Source organism: Orycteropus afer, unplaced genomic scaffold (genome assembly GCF_000298275.1).
Source record: "Orycteropus afer afer isolate SDZICR_OR568_19922 unplaced genomic scaffold, OryAfe1.0 scaffold00317, whole genome shotgun sequence".
NCBI classification, from domain to species: domain Eukaryota; kingdom Metazoa; phylum Chordata; class Mammalia; order Tubulidentata; family Orycteropodidae; genus Orycteropus; species Orycteropus afer.
The window spans coordinates 3,134,768-3,141,402 of record NW_006921904.1 but is presented as its reverse complement, the minus strand read 5'-3'; positions in this window follow the sequence as shown (position 1 = coordinate 3,141,402).

Here is a 6,635-nt window from a genome sequence, read left to right as displayed (position 1 = left end):
TTATTCAACTTGTATGCTGAGCAAATAGTGCAAGAAGCTGAACTATGTGAAGAAGAACACAGCATCGGGTTTGGAGGAAGACTCATTAACCTTGCTAGTTGAAAGTGAAGAGGACTTGAAGCATTTCCTGTTGAAGATCAAAGACATGCAGCCTTCAGTATGGATTAAACCTCAACATAAAGTAAACAAAAATTCTTACAACTGGACCCATAAACAACATCATGATAAATGGAGAAAAGACTGAAGTTGCCAGGGGTTTCATTTCACTTGGATCCACAATCAATGCCCATGTACGCAGCTGTCAAGAAATCAGACCTGTATTGTACTGGGCAAATCTGCTGCAAAAGACCTCTTTAAAGTGTCAAAAAGCAAAGATGTCGCTGTGAAGACTAAGATGTGCCTGACCCAAGCCACAGTATTTTCAGTAGCCTCATATGCATGGGAAATCTGGACAATGAAAATGGAAGACTGAAGAAGAGTTGATGCCTTTAAATTGTGATATTAGAGAAGGATATTGAAAATAGCATGGACTCCCAGAAGAACAAACAAATCTTCCTGGAAGAAGTACAGCTGGAGTTCTCCTTAGAGATAAGAATGCCCAGACTTCATCTCATCTACTTTGATCATGTTGTCATAAGGGACTAGTCCCTGGAGAAGGATACCATGTTTGATAAAGTAGGGTCAGCAAAAAAGGGGAAGACCCTCAATGGGATGGATGGACACAGTGGCTGCCAGATGGAATCAAGTATAGAAAAGATGGTGAGAACGGTGCAGGCCCAGGCAATGTTTTGTTCTGTTGTGCATAGGGCCTCTATGAGTCAGAGTCAACTCCATGGCACCGAAAAACAACAAAGAGTTCCAAAAGAAGAATTCTAGAGTCAGAAACTGTCAAATCACAAGAATCCTAATACAATTCACTAATTCTGTAGTTAACATATCTGCTGTGATGATTAAAGCATCTAGAAGAAAGCAAAAGACAGAAGTAAATGATAACTGAACTGGCCCAAATGATAGACAGAAGTAAATGATAACTGAAACTAGCCCTGTTTCACTTCACTGCAAAGTGAAGCAACCAGCCAGGCTGAACAGGAGAGTAATTCCATTTCCCAGAGCAGAGGTTACACCTTGCACGTCAGTCCCCCAGACTGGTATGTAATGTATTTTGTGCTGTCATGTCAGGAACATCAGGCTTGAATAACATGCACCAAAACCAACCAAAAACCAAAAAGTTGCCATGGAGTAAATTCCAACTCTTAGTGACCCCATGTGTCAGAATAAAGCTGTGCTCCATAGAGTTTTCAAGGCTATGACAATTCAGAAAATCACTAGGCCTGTCTTCTGTGGCACCTCTGCAAACCACCAACATTTTCATTAGTAGCCCACTGCTTAACACTTTGTGCCACTCAGGGACTCAAATATGCCTTAAAGGTGCCCCAAATCACTTAGTTTGCATCCTCAGATAGGAGAGTGCACCGAGTTTGCCAATCACAAGCCAGCAGGACTCTCCATTTGAGCCAAGTGAAGAGCATAGAGGTCCCTGGGTGCCTTCTCCTGTGTGTGTATGTCTGTGTGCATTGTGTGTGTGTGAGAACAAGCATATACCATCTCACAGGAAGCTTGGGCTCCGTGCAGGGAGTGCAAACCCCACCCTTTGTCCCCAGGGCCCAGCACAAAGTATTTCACACAGTAGGTCTACAATACCTATTTGCTGAGATAAATACAACTGCATACTTCATTCTCAGGCTTGCAGCCATGGATGACTTCATAGATATGTGTATGGTCTTGTGGCTAACTACCAAAAAAGGGCTAAATTTGAAGGGAGTGGGTACAATGCAGGTGTAAAGTGAGTGTTGGATTGGTGGAATCTGTACTTCCTGTTTACCCTCCGACACACACCAAACAGAAGTCCTTAAGTGGCTGCGGGGATCACAGAGACCCAGAGAAAAATCCTTGTGAAACCCTTTCGAAATGAGTATGTCAGCAGCACTGACCCTCTGCCTCTTCACTTTTTCACAAGTCTACCTCCCAGAGTTATTCTTCAAAGCTTTCAAATAAAAGAGTTCGTTACTGCTAGCCAATTTCCACTCACATCCGCAAAAGGCCTTGGTAAAAGGAAGGGGGGCATTTGAGTTAAAGAAGGTGTATTTGCTTCTTAGGGCTGCTGGGACAAATTGCCACAAATTACATGGCTGAAAATCAACTGCAATTCATTGTCTCATACTTCTGGAGGCTCGAAGTCTGGATTCGGGGTATGGACAGGACCGCGCTTTCTCCGAAGGCTCTAGGAGCAGATCTTTTCTTTTCCAGCTTCTGCAGCCCCCAGGGTTTCCAACAGCTGAACTCCAATCTCTGCCTCGGTCTTCACATGGCCTCTGCCCTCTGCATTTCTGCATCTCTGTGTCCCTTCACTTCTTATAAGGACACTAGCCATACTAGAGTAGGGCTCACCCTACCCCAGTGTGACTTCCTCTCCTCTAGTATGGCTTCCTCTACTCTAGTGTGAGCGCCTACTCCAGCGTGACCTCGTGTAATCCAGTATGACCTCAAGGGCTCACTCTGCTCCAGTATGACCTCTCTATCTCCAGTGTGACCTCTCTAACCTCAGTATGACCTTCCTTACCCCAGGAAGATCTCCTGTACTCCAATATGGCCTCCCTTACTCCAATATGACATCCCCTACCCCAATGTGACCTCAGGGGCTGACTCGACTCCAGATTGACCTCATGTTCACTAATTACATCTACGAAGACTCTAGTTCTAAATCAGGTCACATTCCCAGGTATTAGGGGTCAGGACTTGAACACATCATTTTGGAGGACACAATTCAAAGTGTAACAGAGGGGAAGGCATGTGCTCAGGGTCATCAGGTGATAACATGGACCTGCTCCATGCATTTCCTCATCTGCTTGCTTTAACTTTTCTAAGCTGTAAGAAATTAAACGTTGGAGCAACCATGAGTGCTCGTTATTTGAAATAAATGGTATTTAAAACATTCTGACCATAAGCATTTGGCAAGCAGCCCCTAGCCAAAAGGGCACAGACACACATAACTGCAAATAAGTCTCTTTTATTTCCATTCAGATGTGTGAAACACACTGTACCGATTGCCACATGTTAAAGAAATCTTACTCCCAGAGGTTTTCATAAAGTCATTCAATTCCTTGGGGGTCAGGTTTTAGTAATAAGTCATTAGTTACAATTCATACTGTGGTAGTTAAGGTTGTGTGTCAACTTTGCCTGGCCTGGTTGAGTGGCAGTTGGATGTAGCTATTCCCCACGGTTAGATTGATAATTAACTCCACTGTGGAATCTAGTGGGGCAGCTCAGTAGCTGCCTTAGGGATGTAGTCTGCTTCCAGTATATAAGAAGCAACATTGAGGAAGGTCTCCAGCTGATGGCACATTTGAACCCCACTGTAGTCGAGTCATTGTTCAGAAGCCTGCCATGTTGCCCTGCCAATCTTGGAACTTTTAATGGACTTGAATTAATGACCTGCTCTGTTGTTTGGTAACACTGGGACTGTGCCTTGCTACTTGTTGACCTTGGGCTTGTCAGCCTCAGCAGCCGGCAGCTCTCTAAGTGAAGAAAAGCCCCCAGCTTCAGTGGGCCGGGAGCCAGAGGCAGAGCTGAAGCCCAAGGTGGAGGGGCTTTCACCCAGCCCCTAGAGCCTGGCACTTTGAACTGTCTTCTAGCCTCCTGAACTGTAAGAGAATAAGCTCCTTTTTGTTCAAAACATCCCCTTTGTGGCACCTTCTATCAGAGCAGCACTAGGTAACCAAAACACATACATCCAAAGGAATGAGACAAATTTAAATGAGGATTAAAAGAATGTTTACCTAAAGAACAAAAATGAACAGAAACCAGCATTTCATATATTAGTTTGCTAATCTGACAGTTTATGCTTTATGGTTTCATTAATTTCATCCCTAATTTGCTGTAAGAGTTTGCTTATGTCCCTCAAAATGACAGCATGAGAACATGTTTTACCAATGGAGGGCTTGGGAGTATTTATGCATAGGTGTTAAGTGTGCACATACAAACACACACATACACACACACATTCCGTCACACCCACCCTGAAACTCACAGACATATACACTGCAAGGTTCTTGTTGGCCCCCACATTGCTATAAAATAGATTAGTGTGAGAATTTTGTGTGTTTCTTGTGAAACAGGTTTTTTGGTTGGGTGTTTCAAAATGCATTTCATTTCATGTTGTTTTGTAATGAGGAGATTAATATTGTCTGTGTGGAAGTATTCTCACATCAGCCAAAATAAATTGCTTCTAAAGTTCAAAGGAAAAGAATGATATAGTTCTCATTTTTTGCCTCCAGGTTTGATGAAAATAAAAACCTGACTTTATATACAGATACTATGATTTCATAAGGGGTCAGTGGGAGGAAAAACTTCACAATGAAAAGAATGCCTTGGGAAGTTGTTGTAAGGATAGGATAGGAAGTTGTTAGGATATAATTTGTTTTCTGCATGTGAAGTGCTTTAAAACAGCTGGTTTTTCTTCCCATGAAAGAATCTTAATCCCAAGGGTTTTTTTTCCTGGTATTTAGGATGTCTTTTTCCCATGCCATCTGTAAGATACACTTCTCATTTCCCAATTTATCCATCTACTATGAATATCATAAATTCAATGAGGCCCTCATTACTGCTGCCTGATAGAAAGATGACTCACCTTCATATCCAGGCACAAGGTTCAATACCCTAAAGTGTCCCTTGTCTAGTACCCAACCAATTGCTGTTGAGTTGGTGCTGATGTGTGGCAACCCTGCGTTTCAGAGAGCTATGCTCCAAAGGGTTTTCAGCGGTTGTCATCTTTCAGAAGTAGGTCGTCATGCATTTCTTCCAAAGCGCCTCTGCATGGATTCCAACTTCCAAGCTTTGAGTTACTAAAACTTTGTACCACCTAAGGACTCCTGTTGTCCAATAAATCACTGCAAACATGCACAGAATAATTTCTGTTTGGAAGAGTAAGCGAGAACGTCCTGTAATTTTAATTAATCATCTTGGAGGCAACATGTTTGAACAAGTAGTCAGTGAAGCCATGAATTAATGTTTATTTCTTCTTTCTTGGGGCTTTGTTTTTCCTCTGCATTTGGAGTCTATATAGATGAAAAGACTTCAAGAAACCAGCTGTCAGGGTTTGCATTAAAGTGTTTAAAAATGTCATATTTTGACTTTTGTAGCTCCTTTGCTTTGGGCCCTTAAGAAAACAATCCTTTTTGTAATTAGATGTGGCTTTGAAGAATAAGGTACTAAACCAAATACAACAGCAAAATCTGCCCCCTTCTGTGAGGTCTGGGTATCACAACATTTCAGAACTTAAGCTACATCAATTTCAAATCATAAAAATGATAACTTACATACACCTTATTGTATTGAACAATGTTTAGTCCAAGTAAGCAAACTAAATAAAAATATATAAATTAAGACATGATTATCTGTTATCAGTGAGCTTTTGCTGCATAACAAATTCTCTCAAAATGTAGTAGCATCAAACCACAATTCTTTACTTAGCTCACAAGTGTGTTGGTCAGCAGTAATTTGTGCTGGGCTCACCTGGGCCTCAACTGGGCTCACTCATGTGTCTATGGTCAGCTGCTGGTTCTGCGGTCAGTCAGTAGGTCTTCTGGAGACTAGCCTTCTTGGCCTCTCACATGTCTGGGAGTTGGCCAGCTATTGGTGGGTACATCTGGTTTTCTCCCACATGGTATGTTATCTTTCAGGTAGCTAGCCCAGACTGGCATAGCAAGAGAGAGAGAGCAAAAACTGCAAGACATCTCAGGGCTGAGGCTCAGAAGTGAGAAAATTTTTCACTTCATGCTATTCATCAAAACAAGTCTCAAGTTTAGCCCAGATTCAAGAGGTGGAGTAACAGACTCCATCTCTTATTGGAGAATCTTCAATGCCATGCGTCAAGGGCATGGACGCAGGAGGGACAGATTTTGTGGCCTTTTTTATAATCCACCATAGCGTCAAATCATCTGTTTGAAAACAAGAAGCAGAAGCAGTAGCAGGGCCTAGAATGTTTACAAGCTGTGTTTTGATCCTTTACATTAACAAACCATTACTTTAATGTCTCTTCCTAAACAGAAGTATCCTGGATGAAGTGCAGCTGGAATGCTCCTTAGAAGCAAAAATGGCCTAACTTTGTCTCACCTATTTGGTCGTATGGTCAACAGGGACCAGTCCTTGGAGAAGGATATCATGCTTAGCAAAGTGGAGAGTCAGAAAAAAAGGACAAGACCCTCAACAAGATGGACTGACGCAGTGGCTGCAACAGGGGGCTGAAGTGTAACAGGGATTGTGAGGATGGCACGGGACTGGGCCCTTTTGTTGTCCGTAGGATCGCTATGAGTCAGAATTGACTCAACTGCACCTAACAGTGACAACAACAAATGGGAATAGTTCTGCTGCTTCTAAACAGTTAAATTTATAAAGGCCCCACTCTGCTCAACTAAGCAAGCAGATCCCTTGTGTGAATAAAATAGTGTTCTTTCTTTGGCTAGATGCAGAAAAAAGCTTAGTTGGATCAGAACCATCAGATTGGATATGCAATATGAGAGAAAGAGTGTAGTTCAGGACAAATACAAGGTTTCAGCAACTGGAAGACGAATATTGCC